The sequence below is a fragment of the Gossypium arboreum genome, chromosome 10 (genome assembly GCF_025698485.1).
Source record: "Gossypium arboreum isolate Shixiya-1 chromosome 10, ASM2569848v2, whole genome shotgun sequence".
Classification (NCBI taxonomy): Eukaryota; Viridiplantae; Streptophyta; class Magnoliopsida; order Malvales; family Malvaceae; genus Gossypium; species Gossypium arboreum.
Genome location: NC_069079.1, coordinates 117,361,802 through 117,377,346, shown reverse-complemented (window position 1 = coordinate 117,377,346; position 15,545 = coordinate 117,361,802).

Here is a 15,545-nt window from a genome sequence, read left to right as displayed (position 1 = left end):
TGATAGTTGTTATTGTATAAACTCCGCCAATGGTAAGTAGTCCTCCCAACTTCCCGAAAATCGATGATACAACCTCTCAACATATCCTCCGAACACGAATAACCCTTTCATTGTCCATCCATGCGTGGGTGAAAAGCAATGCTAAAATCCAATTGTGTTCCCAACGCTTCTTGCAACTTCCGCCAAAACCGAGACGTAAACCTAGGGTCTCGATCAGAAATTATTGACACTAGCACCCCATGCAGTCGCACTACCTCCGCCACATATAACTTGGCCAACTTTACGGTGAGTAGTCGATGCGAACAGGTATGAAATGAGCAGATTTTGTTAACCTATCCACAACTACCCACACCGAATCTTTCTTGGTAGGTGTCAAAGGTAACCCACTCACAAAGTCCATTGTTACTCTTTCCCACTTCCATAGTGGAATTTTCACTGGTTGTAGTAATCCCGACGGCAGTTGGTGCTCAGCCTTAACTTTCTTGCACGTCGGACATTTCCCAACAAATTCGGTCACCTCTCGCTTTAATCCGCCCACAGTACACCTATCGCAAGTCTCGGTATAACTTATTCCCTCCAGGATGCATGGCACGAGAGTCCACCATGAGCCTCTTTTAGAATTAATTGCCTCAATTCGGGGTCCTTGGAATACAAACCCTTCCACGAAAACACGAACTCCTTCACTTTGTTCAACCCAAAATCCTCGTTCTCACCACTCTTAACTTGCTTTGGAACCAAGAGCTAATGAATCGCCCTTCGATTGTTTTTCCTTAATCTGCCACCCAAGTAGGCCTTACTTGCGCTTCGCCAACAAAGCTTCCATCATCGTATAGACTTAATCGTGCGAACAAGGCTCTCAAATCTGTAACAACCCTTCGACTCAATGCATCCGTCACCACATTAGCCTTTCCTGGGTGGTACTCTATCGAACAGTCGTAGTCTTTAAGCAACTCCACCCACCTTCGTTGCCTAAGGTTCAACTCCTTCGAGTCAACAAATACTTTAAGCTCTTATGATCCGTGTATATGATGCACTTCTCCCCATATAAATAATGTCTCCAAATTTTAGCATAAAAATTACATTGCTAGCTCCAAATCATGCGTAGGGTAATTCACCTCATGAGCCTTAAGCTATCGTGATGCATAGCGACCACCTTGCCCTCTTGCATCGATCGCAACCTAACCCCACATGCGACGCGATCGCTATAAACGGTGAAGTCCTTCCCGACACCGGTTGAATCAACACTGGCGCTTGGTCAATACCTTTTCAACCGATCAAAAGCTTTTTGCTGTTTCTCGGTCGGACAAATGGTACTTCTTTCCTTATGAGTTTTGTCAAGGCGCCGCCATCACCGAGAAACCCTCCACAAACCTTCAGTAGTAACACGCCAACCCTAGAAACTCGAATTACCGACATCGACCTAGGTGGCTTCCATTCCGAATCGCTTCAATTTTACGAGGATCCACCTTAATCCCTCGGCGAGACCACATGCCCTAGGAAGGTTACCTCCTCAACCGAATTCACACTTGCTAAATTTCGCATAGAGCTCCTTTTCCCTTAACACTTGCGGACAATACGGAGATGCTCATCATGCTTCGCCTCCGTTTCAGAGTATACCAAGATATCGTCGATAAAGACGACTACAAATTGATCCAAGTAAGGTTGGAATACTCGATTCATCAGATCCATAAAAGCTGCAGGTGCGTTCGTTAGCCCAAACGGCATGACCGCAAACTCATAATGTCCATATTGAGTTTGAAATGCTGTCTTATGAATATCCCCTTCTTTTACCCTTAGCTGATGGTATCCAGAATGAAGATCGATTTTGGAGAATACCGAAGCTCCCCTAAATTGATCGAACAGGTCATCAATCCTTGGTAGTGGATACTTATTCTTAATCGTCAGTTTGTTCAAGTGGCGATAATCGATGCACATGCGCATCGTTCCGTCCTTCTTCTTCACAAATAGGACCGGTGCTCCCCAAGGGGACACACTAGGCCTAATGAAGCCTCTATCTAATAGCTCTTGAATTTGAGCCTTGGTTCCACCAACTCCTTGAGCCATCCTATAGGGTGCAATAGATCTTGGAGTCTTCACGGTAACAAATCGATTCCAAACTCAACTTCCGATTGGGAGGTAATCCAGAAGCTCTTCCGAAAAATATCCGAATTCCTTAATCAGATTCGATGGTCTCCACGGTCAGATCCTCGATTTCACCGACTTACCAAAGCGGATATGCCTCGCATCCCTTGCGCATCGGTTTCAAATTTCAACGCCGATACCACATTGGATAAGTAATCCTTCGTTCTCCAATAATCATAACCTCTTCATCATTGACAGTTCTTAACACCATCCTCTTAGCTGCACAATCCAAAGTTGCCTTATGTTTGGTCAACCAATCCATCCCTAGTATCAAATCGAATTCTTCAAACGGTAACTCCATCAAATCCCCACAGAAAACCCTGCCTTGAATCTCCAGAGGCACCTCCTTGAAGAGTTTCTCTACCTTAACCGAATGACCTAAAGGACTTATCACAGACACCCCACATACAGTCTCCTCGAAGTGCACGCCCAGTGCCCCAGAAATGTTATATGCCACATACGAATGGGTTGATCCCACATCAATCAGAGCAGTATAAGGTACACCATAGATAAAAAATGTACCAGTTATGACATCAGGTGCGTCACCCTCCTCGCGGCGATGAGCAGCATACACCAAAGCTGGCTGACGAGCATCCGCGTTACCAATACCCCTGCCGGGTGCCCCACGTCCACGGCCATTACCACCGCGACCTTGTCCACGACCTCTTGGCAGCGGCGGTCCATCCCTCACAGGTTGAGCCGGTCGCACAGCCCCTTGTTCGCCACACGAGCACGAGTGGCCCTCCTAGGACAATCCTTAATCCTATGCTCCTTAGACCCACAACGAAAACAAGCCCGAACGCTTCCAAAGCACTCTCCTTGTTGCATTACGCAAATCTCCACAAGCTTGCGGTCTACACCTGTTCACCGAAGCCGCTCGAACCGGTTCCTCCATCCTAGCTCTCTTAACATTTCGATTCAAAGACCACGGTCCAAAGCATCCTCCCGAATCGATTAGATCCTTATCACGATTCCTCCGTTCGGTTTGCTTCACTTCCTCGGCTATCTTAGCCTTCTCTACCAGTCAGACAAAATCTCGCTCTCTCTGGAGCTATGAGCACCCTTAACTCATCTCTAAGGCCATCCTCAAAATGTACAGCTGCTTTCAGATTCAAGTGGAAACGATGCCATTAGCATACCGATTCAATCGTAGAAACTCCGCCTCATATTCAAAGAATGGTCTTATTTCCACGAGTCAAATTCAGGAACTCCTTTCTGCGTGCATCTACATAGCTAGCTCCAACATATTTCACCTTAAAGGTCTGTTTGAACAGCTCCCATGTTACCCTCTCAGCTGGGGTACCTTCTTTCACAGTAATCCACCACCGACACGCTTCATCCCGCAAAGAACGACATCGCCCTTTCAACTTCGCTCTCGAGGCGGTCCGAGTCGTCCATGATCCGCTCTGTGGCTTCGGCCATGATTCGGCCACATTTGGGGCCACTCTAGATACGCCCTAAAATCTCACTCCGTTGGCGAAGTCGTTCGAAATGGACCCCTATTCATGGGCCCGACGTTAGCTCCGGCCACCCTTTCCAAAACCCTCAACATGGCACGAGACAAAGCGTCATCCCTGCAGCTTCGGTCATACGGCCCATTTTCATTAATCGGTGGTGGGCGTACCCGCTAGGCGGCATGTGTTCGGATGGCGCAGATCCGACTTGAGTGCTACCTCGGCCTCGACCACGGCCTCTTCCTCGAGTAGCCCTTGTACTCATAACGATTTATCGATTCACGAATTTTATGACATTAGTTCTTGGTTTCACTGTTTATCTGAGAATGTCTTATGAATGATAGAGTTTGAGTTATTTCGCGCAATCATAGTTTAGCTACGGTTCCCATCTTGTAGTCCTAATACTACATCATCAATAGCTCTATCTCTAAGGCTCAAGACTATCTGCGGTGTTATTTACTGATGAGAGTTCCATATAAATACTTAAAGCGAAAAAAAGATCACTTACAGATGGGTTCCGGATTTAGTGTGCCACTTCCTTATCGATCCATGTAAAATTAAAACCATGTTTTTGTTTACTAGAAAATAAAAGATTTCATTTGAAAACACTTTTATTTTAAAACTATTGATTTAACCCCGTTTAACAAATAGAAAAACTTGAACATCTTTGAGAAACTTAACATTTCCAAAAATACCCTTCTTAAGCCCAAGTTTTTGAAAAGATTTTCGGACTCGATCCACAGCCGAGTTGTTGCAACCAGGCTCTGATACCACTAAATGTAACACCCCAAACCCGGCCTGGACATTATGACCGGATCTGATGTGCCATATTGATGCGTTCAAAACATTCCGTATTACTTAGTTTGGAAAAGCTGAGTTGGTGTTGTAAAAGACCCTTTAAAAAGTAGGTTAAAGTGAATAGAAGCTGTGCACCAGGTAAGAAACCAGGAAAAAGAGGAGGTGAGTCCGTCGGACTGCTTAAGTACCAAGCTCTTCCCGGATCCAATCCTAGACATGCACACCACCATTGCCACACTCTAACATCTCGTATAATTTTGAGAAAATCGTTTGATTATGTCCGTCTTAAGAAAATGATTAAGTTTGAAAATGTTTGTTTAAAATATTTATTTTCTTGGAAAAACATTTACTTTGCGGAAACTTTGCGCGTCATCGTGATCTTTTAAAAAATCAAGTAGTTTTTATAAAACGAACCGTAGTGCTAACCAGTTTAATAATCCCCAAAATAAAATTAATTAAAAAGAGCGGCCTTATTACAACTTTAAGCATAATAAAAATAAAATAATCCAAATTAAAGGCTAAACTTATTTAAAATCGGCAATTAATCTTCATGGCCACTCTGAATCCCGCCCAGCTCCAAGTCCACCAATTCTAGTGCTCACCTGCAAGGATGGAAGAGGAAGGGGGTGAGTTTGGGAAAACTCAGTGTATACAAAAACCCATCCAAAGCCCAATTCAGCTCGAGCCCATTGGGCCTAAGCCCTATTCAGGATAACAAGATTACACGATGGTCAAAGCCCTTTTCGAATCTGATGCAAGGCCTTAGCCCTTTTAACATAACAGTGTGGCCCATAGGCCCGGTTCGAGAATATGAGTAACAACAAGAAATAATGAATGCAAGCCCATCCAGGGAGACTACTCAACCCACCAACCGCTACATCGCCTGCACCAACCCGCACACCATGTGGGGAATATCTCAACCCACCCAGCCCTACACACCACAGTTGCAGCAACGCTGCTCAAATATCAGTAAGTTGAGGCAAAGCCTCCAGTACGTGGATGAACCACTTTCAATACTTCCTCCATTGATACCCCAATCCCATGCAACAGATATTAATAAAAGCATATCATGTAAAATACAACATTAATCAATCATGCAGTTCAGCCATTTTAAAACCCTAGGGGTATATCGGTAATTTTGCTCTTTAGGAGTAATTTTGGTAATTTTGCTCTTTAGGGGTAATTTCGTGATCTACGCTACTACACAAGCTAATTCAGTAATTTTTATCAGTTTTATGCAATTTGATTCCACCATCTACCTAATAGGCTAATTTGCCCCTCTCTTACCCATATTGGTCCGTAAGCCCATTGGGCCCAATTTTGGCCCATCGAGCCCCTTTTTCCGAAATACGCTAAAACGTCACAAGATCTTGCTTACCACCTTGCGGTGCCAGATCTAACAATTACTCTATGACCTGAGAGCATTCGCATACTCACATGACCATGAAATGCCGGAATTTTGGTATTTCGGCTTTTGCCGAATTGAACTAAGAAAGGATGTTCGGTACACACCTGTTTCGCGACAACTGCTACTGAGATCTCTTTCGATATCCTACAATCGATTAGCACAATGCTTATTTACAAACTATATCACTAACTTCCAAAACTTACTCACCCATGATCGAACCATGTCCCTAAAAACCTTTGAAACCTTACCTTTTTGCCAAAATCGACAGCTAGCTCCGAATCCGATTGCTCTAATGCTTCACGCTTTCAATCCAACACTTAAGAAGGCACTAACCAATGAAAGAAAACAACCGTTAAAACCCTTAGAGCTACATGCCCAAATCGTGACCTCCCTAATTTTAGGGACTTGACTTTTCTTAACTTTGCAAAATAAGAACACTCACGAGATGATACGTACTTACCCCTTACTCCCACTTGATTTCCACGCAATCTAGTGTAGATTTATCTATCAAACGACGGTAGAACTCGATTCCCCAAAGTCTTGAAGTTTCGGCTATAAGCCCCCAAATCTATGGTTTTTCGACTTTTGTGTGATGAAGAAGATGATAATATGGGGCTACAACCTTGAAGTAGAATTGCGGTCAGGAATCTAGGATTAAGAAAAGATAATTGTAAATTAATAAAAGCAAAAGAACATAGGAGAACCTGGCTTTGAAGAAATCGGCATAAGTAGTGATCACAGGATTTTGGCTTTTATGGATTCGGCAAAAGTATTGATGAATAGTAGGTATGATGAATAGTTTGAAGAAGAAAAAAATAGAAGAGGAAGAATAGGGGAGGTGGTAGTTTCGACTAGAGAGGAAGAAGAGAGAAAAGAACAATCCTAAGGGGTAAAAGCAGAAGAAAACGGCACCATCAATACCCTAAGTGCCGAAATACTAACCTCATAATCCCCCTGCCGATTTTCCCCTATTCAATTCCCACCATTCGGCTAACTCCTAGCCTCATCCCAATCCCTTAAATCTCTCCCCTTATCACTCCTTAATCCAAGCATTTAAACTGATCCAACTCTCCTCTAGCAGAATCCACCTGAACTCTAACACTTACCCCTCCTGCACTTAAAAAATAAATGCATCTATTTGCCAACACAGGGAATCGATCCCAAGTCTTCCCCCAACACTTACACGCCACCTTTATAGCTTCCTAGTGGCGTCACTTAGCCACTTTACTAGAGGCTCATTTGTGATGCAATTTACCCATCACTTCACTTAAGGCCACTTAGCCAGAACCCCTAACTCCTAAGTCTAAAATTCCAAAAACTCAACTGGGTTTTGGCCAACTCATGGGCCTTCTATAAGCCCATTTACCTACTCAAAATACTAATTCCACATCCATTTACAAAATTTTAAAAATCTTTACAAAATATTGAAAATTGCGAATAAACCCGAAAATCAGGATGTTACATTATCTGTTCCGAAGTTAGCATATTAGTTCACATCTTATTTCAACATCAACGTTAGTTTTCTATCACTTTTATTTTTATCTAGAAATTTTTTTATTCATGTTTTTAATTTCAGTAATCAAGGCAATGTACCGATTTAACATTATGTCATCAAATTTCATCGCTATGTTGGATGGAATTTGTCAGCTCGTGTTAAAACGATATGTTCTTCTCAAAAAAATAAAATTGAAAATTCTTGTGTTTTAACCGGATCACGGCTAAATGTTACATTGAACTCGTATTTTTGAAAATCAAGATAACACGTGTTTATAAGATACCAATTTTGGGCGTCGCAAGGGTGCTAATACCTTCCTCGCGCGTAACCGACTCCCTAACCCTAGTTTTTCTCTGGACTTTCACGTAGACCTAAACTTGGCCTTCTTTTTATTTAAAAAAAAAAGGAAATCTAATAGGTGTCCGATCACACCTAGGAAAAAGGATCGGTGGTGACTCCCTTCTTATTTCAAAATCAAACTTCCATTTTCAAATTTTTAATAAATCGCCACAATTAGCGATCGAAAGTAAATTTTACGTTGCTACAGCTGGCGACTCCACTGGGGATACCTCATTTTTTAGAGTCGAGTCAAATTAAATGCGTGTCGTCAAAATTCTCAAAATTCCTTGTTCAAATTAATATTTAGTCGTGATCCCAAAATGTGTTTTTTGAAAAGTCATGCATTTGCATCGTGTTGTAAATATTCTTCTAATTTGTCTATTTGGTTGTTTTTCAGCTTTAAATTTTTATGATTTTAATTTTAGCTTAGTTTTTAAATAAAACGTAAAGATTTACAAGTTTCTCCCTACACACCGTGCACGTGCATTTTTTTTTTGCATAACATAAGCTCCATACCTGGGCTTCGTCCCTTTTAAGTGAAAGTAAACGCTACGCCTTCGTGAGTTAACTCGTTCCTCCGCACAGGCTAGTGAATACTTTCGGGTTACATATGACTTATGCTTTCGTGAGTTAACTCGTTCCTCCGCATAGGCATAAGTAAATGTAATCCCTCGAATTGATCTCGTAAGCCTATGATGGGCCATGACCGAGGCTCTGTACTAATCTTAGTAGATGACAGTACAGACGATTCGAGTACCCATCTAGAACCAAAACCGCATATAGTGAACCATACGAGCCATCCAACTAGAACCATGCTGAACCTTTGTCCGTTTACTAGTCACCGAAATAAGTACACAGAAAAACACATCTTACCTTCTGTTTCTTTTACATTTACGCTTTCTATGCAAGGGAATCGAGTCCATTAGACCAAATAGCTTAATTTGTTAGATTTTCCGCAGTTTTTCTTTGTTCATATGTATTGTGCTAACCAAGGTTGTTTGTCTGTATTTCTATTTTTCATCATGCATCATAGGCATCTTGTTAGGAAGGTGTTGATTAGAGATTGGTTGCCAAAAACGGGTTTCTGATGGAGGAGTCAATTACACTAGTGACTGAAACATTGTGTAATGGACTCTTTTGATTAAGGAAATGCCTAAATAGGAGCTATCTTGAAATTAACACCAAATTTTTGCATATTCATTCATGACTAACATTCATTTGACATTTATGCATTCATTCATTCATTCATTCATGTCATATCCCATAATCGTTCGCTGAGGTTAAAACATACAATTCGCAGTTGTAATACCACAAGCCTGGAATCATGTCACTCATATAGGACGGGTCGACAAGTTAGAGTAATGGAGGCTGAATTTAGCGAAAGGATTGAGAGGATAGAAAGAATACAAAGGGAATTACAGGAACAGTTGGCAAAGTCACAACAAGAAACCAGAGATCTGATGGTGAGATCTCGAGGAGAATCGCTCGAACAAAGGGACCAAATGGCCAGGATGATGGAAATGATTTCGGCTCTGGTAAAGAGAAAGGGACCTATGAACTCTGACGTTGTGGAACCACAGTCAAGGGTTAATCTTGATCAGGATCTGCCCCATCCTCCAGGATTTACTCCACCGCACGCCCATGCAACACAAAGAGGGTACGCTCAATGGGAACCTACAAGCCTGGGGCAACGACCTACACTACCTGCTAAGCTGGGGTAAGGAATGTTCGTATCAAACTCGGGGGCTAGTCCTACTGATCCACTCGTTCCAGATTTGGACGATCCAGTAGAGATAACCAGGTTAAAATTGGATGATCATGATGCAAAAGAGAAATATAGGAGCTTGGAGGAAAGACTTAAGGCAATAGAAGGCACTGAAGTCTTCTCTGTACTAGGTACTAAAGAACTCAGTTTGGTACCCGATCTAATTCTGCCTCCGAAGTTCAAGGTGCCTGAGTTTGAAAAGTACGATGGGACAAGATGTCCAAAGGCGCATCTTGTCATGTTTTACCGAAAAATGACTGGTTATGTGAAGAAAGATAAGCTACTCATACATTATTTTCAGGATAGTCTAGTAGGATCGGCTCTTCGGTGGTACAACCAGCTTAGTAAGGAAAAGATCCGATCTTGGAAAGACTTGGAATCAGCATTCTGTGAGCAGTACAAGCATGTATCGGATATAGTGCCTGATCGAATGACTCTACAAAGGATGGAAAAGAAACCAGCAGAAACCTTTAGGCAATATACTCAAAGGTGGGGAGATATCTCGGCTCAAGTGGAACCACCATTGACTAAGACTGAGATAACAGTCCTTTTCATCAATACTCTGAGAACACCATTCTATGACAAGTTGGTAGGAAGTGCTACGAAAGACTTTACGAACATTGTGATATCCGGGGAAATTATAGAGAATGCCATAAAAATGGAAGGATGGAAGGCCTTGTGAGCTCAAAAGGGCAGCACCCATGAAGAAAAAAAGAGCCAGCAACTTATGTGGTGGGAACATGAAGCCACTATACTTTTAATTCATACCCAACTTAACCACGACCTTGATATCACCCACCTCCGAACTTCACATACTTGGGAGTGTTTTAAACAATAGGACAGTGGAAGAGATCCGTGTACTTTTAAAGCTAATCTAGAGTAATATTCAAAACATACTTATTGCCTTAAGACCTAGAGGTGATAAGACTTCTTTTGAGAAATAGGTTTCGGTCCAAGATTTTTATTTCAATGAAATGCATCTTTTTGAGTAAATTTTCTTCTATTTATAGATTCTTTTATTATTTAGACTTTCATTCTTTTATTTTACATTCATGATCATCCTATACAAATAATCATCTTTAGAATCATTTATTCTCTGGAATTTGCCTTCGTACCTACAGTAGATCCCCAGATATCAATGTCACGAGCGACGCTGTTACTAACTCCCTTTGGAGTAAGATATGTGTCTAGAGGGATCTCAGGACTTCGAAGATGACAGAGATTGTGTCTATCTTCCGATTCGTGAAGGATGACAGAAAGAGATGAAAGACAGACCCTAACTTACAAAGGGTCAGCTGACATTGTGAACTTGGGAAAAAGATGAAGATCGAAACCTAGCTCACTGCAGAAATAAGGCAAGACTATTGAGCTATTTCCAAGAATACAAGGATGTTTTCGCACGATCATATTAAGACGCACTTAGGAACATCTTGAAAGAGGTCCATAAGGGTGTCTAAAGAACACATGACAATGGTTCTACAATAGCTAGGCTAATCAATGAGGATCGGATATTGTTGGTCCACCATAGGAAGGGAATGACATCAGTTATGTTGTCAAGATTCACGTGCTTCTTCCATCTCTTCACAAACTTTTTAATATGTGGGGCATAGATGTTCTGAGGATGATCTTGTCAAAAGCTTCTAGTCGACATCATCGTCGTGGCCGCCAATTGCTTCACTAAGAAGGTGAATGTTGCTTCATATGTCAATATCATAAAGTCGATAGTCATGAAAAAAATAAAAAAAAAACAAAAAAAAAGAGAGATCAAATGCCAGAAAGAATCATGTTTTAATGCGTAACTATACAATGTCATATCACAATGCAACAAAGGCTGCCAAAAGAAAAATACAAAAATAAAGAAAAATTATGGAAGGTGACCAAGACTTGTAAATATTGGCATAAGAAGTTACCTTCTACTCTTTGTGCTTATTAAAGTTGACCAGGACCTTTACTGGGGCATTAGAGGTGGTTCTGTCCATGGAAATTAAGATTCTTTTTCTCCAAGCTTTGGTTGATCCAAAAATTGGATGAAGTAAAATGTCTTCTGTAAACTTGACTGCAAAAAAGGGTTTGAAGGTCAAACACGTATGATGCTGAGTTATGACGGAAATGATTCACCCAAAGGAATTTCATAGTAGGAACTTGGTATTGCAGAAGATCCTTTCTATACAAAAGGATTTCAAAGGAAAATGGATGCTTAAGAACTTTATGAGGTAAATGAGGCTTTCCCCGGAAGAACACTAATCCAATCCTAAATTCAGATTCAGTCTAGAGATACTTAAAAAGGAGAGGCCAAGGTGAAAACCTGCAAAGGGTGCTTTGTGACCTTTATTCATTCAAAAGAAAAAAAAAAAGAAAAGAAAATGGAGAGGTCAAAGTGAAAACTCGTAAAGGACGCCTTGAGACCAAAGGGGTTTTGAGTTGAAAACCTGAAAAAGGCGGCTCAAATTTTATTCAAAGGTGGGGCATATGGTGGTCTTGCTATACTTGAATTGACAGTAAAGAAGTATGCTACGTCTTGGGGCATCGACAAAGTACTCTAAATCCCCTAAACACATGTTGAACTCAAAATGGTCTCAAAGGAGTTTGTACAGAAAAGCTCAGGCTGCGATATTTGGGGCACTTAGCTTTCTATTTTACCCATTTCTGAATTCATCTTTGGTTATCTTATTCTTTTCAAAATGCGCTTCAAATAAACTCACATTTGCTCTCATTGTTTAACTTGTTTGTTTCGAGTTATGCTCTTAGTTAATTTTCTTCTTATCCATAAGTATAATCCTTTTCAAGCATTTCGCATTGAAATAATTATTAATGGACTCATCATACTTTCGTAAAAGGAGTTTTGCATATTACTCTGAAAGCTTCTAAATAGTACAGGAACCTGAAATCAGTTGATTGTTTAAGAGCTCACCAAGTGTAAGGGTTGGAAATATTTGAGCTCAAATTAAGTTTATTTCTTCGGATTTTCTATCAAAAAATATCAGTTGAGGGAACAAGTTACAGATCATACACTCTTGAGTTACAGTAGGATACAGATCCTATAGCCAGGAATTGCAGTGGAATGGTTTAAAGATAGTGCCAACCTTGTGTCCCCAAATTACAGTGGACCCTGAAGTTACAGTGGAGTAAGCTAGTTAAGCAAAATGCGATTATTTCCTCGGGTTTTAGGTCGAGATACCAGCCGAACAATAAGGCAGAGTACTATGTCAGTGATAGAGCCCTGAGAGGCAATGAGTGATGACGCCTTAAGTTTTTCCGAAAAAAAAGATATACCAAGATAAAGACCCGAAAGGGCGTCCTAATGAAGTAGATTTGAACCCAAGAAGTAAAATGATTCAAGCAGTGAGTCAAACAGCAAGACTACTGTATTTGAAGCATTTTCAGTAGTCCGAAACTTTCTACGCAAGAAGCCATGCTCAAAAAGATTCTTGATTAAGAAATATGGAAGAGTTCATGCGTTGAACATATAGAACATTTTGAAATGACATACTCCAAACAAAACAAATGTTGAGTATTACCCGGATGAGAATTTGATAAGTACAAGAGCCTCAAAGCAAGGACAAAGTTCAACAAGGGGTAAAAGAGTGACATCTGATAAACGCAGGTTACTCATAAGAAGAGAATGGGTACTGAAGAGAAAGTCAAGAGTCGAAGCAATGAACGCAGATCATCAAAAATCATGAAGAAAGAGGACACACGACAAACATGCCTAAGGCGCATAGCATAATCATGTAGGTATAAAGGCATTTAAGACAAACATGTGCAAATCATGATAACATCATGCATGACATATACAGGTACTCCAGCAGAGCAAGAGGTTTCGATGATAGCTGTACTGAATCAAAGGAAAAGACACATGAGTTCCACCAGATGATTTGTTTTGATACTCTGAGGTATCTTTAATTCATGTTTTCAAAAATCAACTCATATTGTGAGAGGTGAGTTGAGCCTCAGGTCACATGCTGAGGTATTTTCAGTTTATGTTTCAAAAAATTGACTCATATTGCGAGAGGTGAGTTGAGCCTCAGGTCACACGCTGAGGTATTTTCAGTTTATGTTTCAAAAAATTGACTCATATTGCGAGAGGTGAGTCAAGCCTCAGGTCACGCTGAGGTATTCTTAATTTCTGTTGTTTCAAAAATCAACTCATATTGCGAGAGGTGAGTTGAGCCTCAGGACACGCTGAGGTAATTTCAATTTCTAGTTTTCAAAAATCAACTCATATTGCCAGAGGTGAGTTGAGCCTCAGGGCACGCTGAGGTATTTTCAATTTATATTTTTTAAAAAAAAATCAACTTACATTGCGAGAGGTGAGTTAGGCCTCAGGACACGCTGAGGTATTTTCAATTTCTATTTTTTTTTAATTTCTGCTTTTAAAAAAAAATCAACTCATATTGCGAGAGGTGAGTTGAGCCTCAGGACACGATGAGGTAATTTCAATTTCTGTTTGTCAAAAATCAACTCATATTACGAGAGATGAGTTGATCCTCGGGGCACGCTGAGGTATTTTCAATTTCTGCTTTTCAATTCCTGCTTTTCAAAAAATCAACTCATATTGCGAGAGGTGAGTTGAGCCTCAGGACACGCTGAGGTATTTTCAATTTCTGTTTTCAGTTTATGTTTTTCAAAGAATCAACTCATATTGTGAGAGGTGAGTTGAGCCTTTTAATTTCTGTTTTTCAAAAATCAACTCATATTGCGAGAAGTGAGTTGGGCCTCAGGACACGCTGAGGTATTTTCAATTTCTGTCTTCAATTTATATTTCTCAGAAATCAACTCATATTGCGAGAAATGAGTTGAGCCTCAGGACACGTTGAGGTAATTTCAATTTCTGTTTTCCAATTTTGTTTTTCAAAAATCAACTCATATTGCGAGAGGTGAGTTGAGCCTCGGGTCACATGCCGAGGTATTTTCAAATTCTGTTGTTCAAATTCTGTTTTTATTTTTATTTTTTCCAAAATCAACTCACATTGTGAGAGGTGAGTTGAGCCTCGGGGCACGCTGAAGTATTTTCAATTTCTGCTTTTCAATTCATGCTTTTTAAAAAATCAACTCATATTGCGAGAGGTGAGTTGAGCCTCAGGACACGCTGAGGTATTTTTAATTTCGATTTTCAGTTTATGTTTTTCAAAGAATCAACTCATATTGCGAAAGGTGAGTTGAGCCTTGGCTCACATGCTGAACCACTTTCAATTTCTGTTTGTCTTTAAATCAATTCATATTGCGAGAGGTGAGTTAAGCTTTGGCTCACGTGTTGAGCTATTTTCAGTTTCTGTTTTTAATTTATGTTTTTCAAAAAAATCAATGTTAGTTTTCTATCATATTAGTTCACATCTTATTTCAACATCAATGTTAGTTTTCTATCACTTTTATTTTTATCTAGAAATATTTTTATTCATGTTTTAATTTCAGTAATCAAGGCAATGTACCGATTTAACATTATGTCATCAAATTTCATCGCTATGTTGGATGAAATTTGTCGGCTCGTGTTAAAACGGTATGTCCTTCTAAAAAAAAAAATTGAAAATTCTTGTGTTTTAACCGGATCACTGCTAAATGTTACATTGAACTCGTATTTTTGAAAATCAAAATAACACGTGTTTATAAGATACCAATTTTGGGCGTCGCGAGGGTGCTAATACCTTCCTCGCGCGTAACCGACTCCCAAACCCTAGTTTTTCTCTGGACTTTCACGTAGACCTAAACTTGGCCTTCTTTTTGTTTTTTTTAAAAAAAAAGGAAATCTAATAGGTGTCCGATCACACCTAGGAAAAAGGATCGGTGGCGACTCCCTTCTTATTTCAAAATCAAACTTCCATTTTCAAATTTTTAATAAATCGCCACAATTAGTGACCGAAAATAAATTTTACGTAGCTACAATCTTAAAATCTTAAAAATATAATATTTTTTAAAATAAAAAATATAATTGTTTTTAAAAAAGTATTTACTTCCAAAGTTTGAGCAATTTGTTTGATCAATATTAAATCAACTTTTAATATAGTTTTTTAATTAAATTATAAAAATACTTATCCAAATTTTATTCCAATATGTATTGATCAGAAGAAAAAGTAAATAACAATTTTTAAAAATATTTTTGAATTATATATTTTATAATGTTATGAATTTTAAATTTTTTAAATTTTG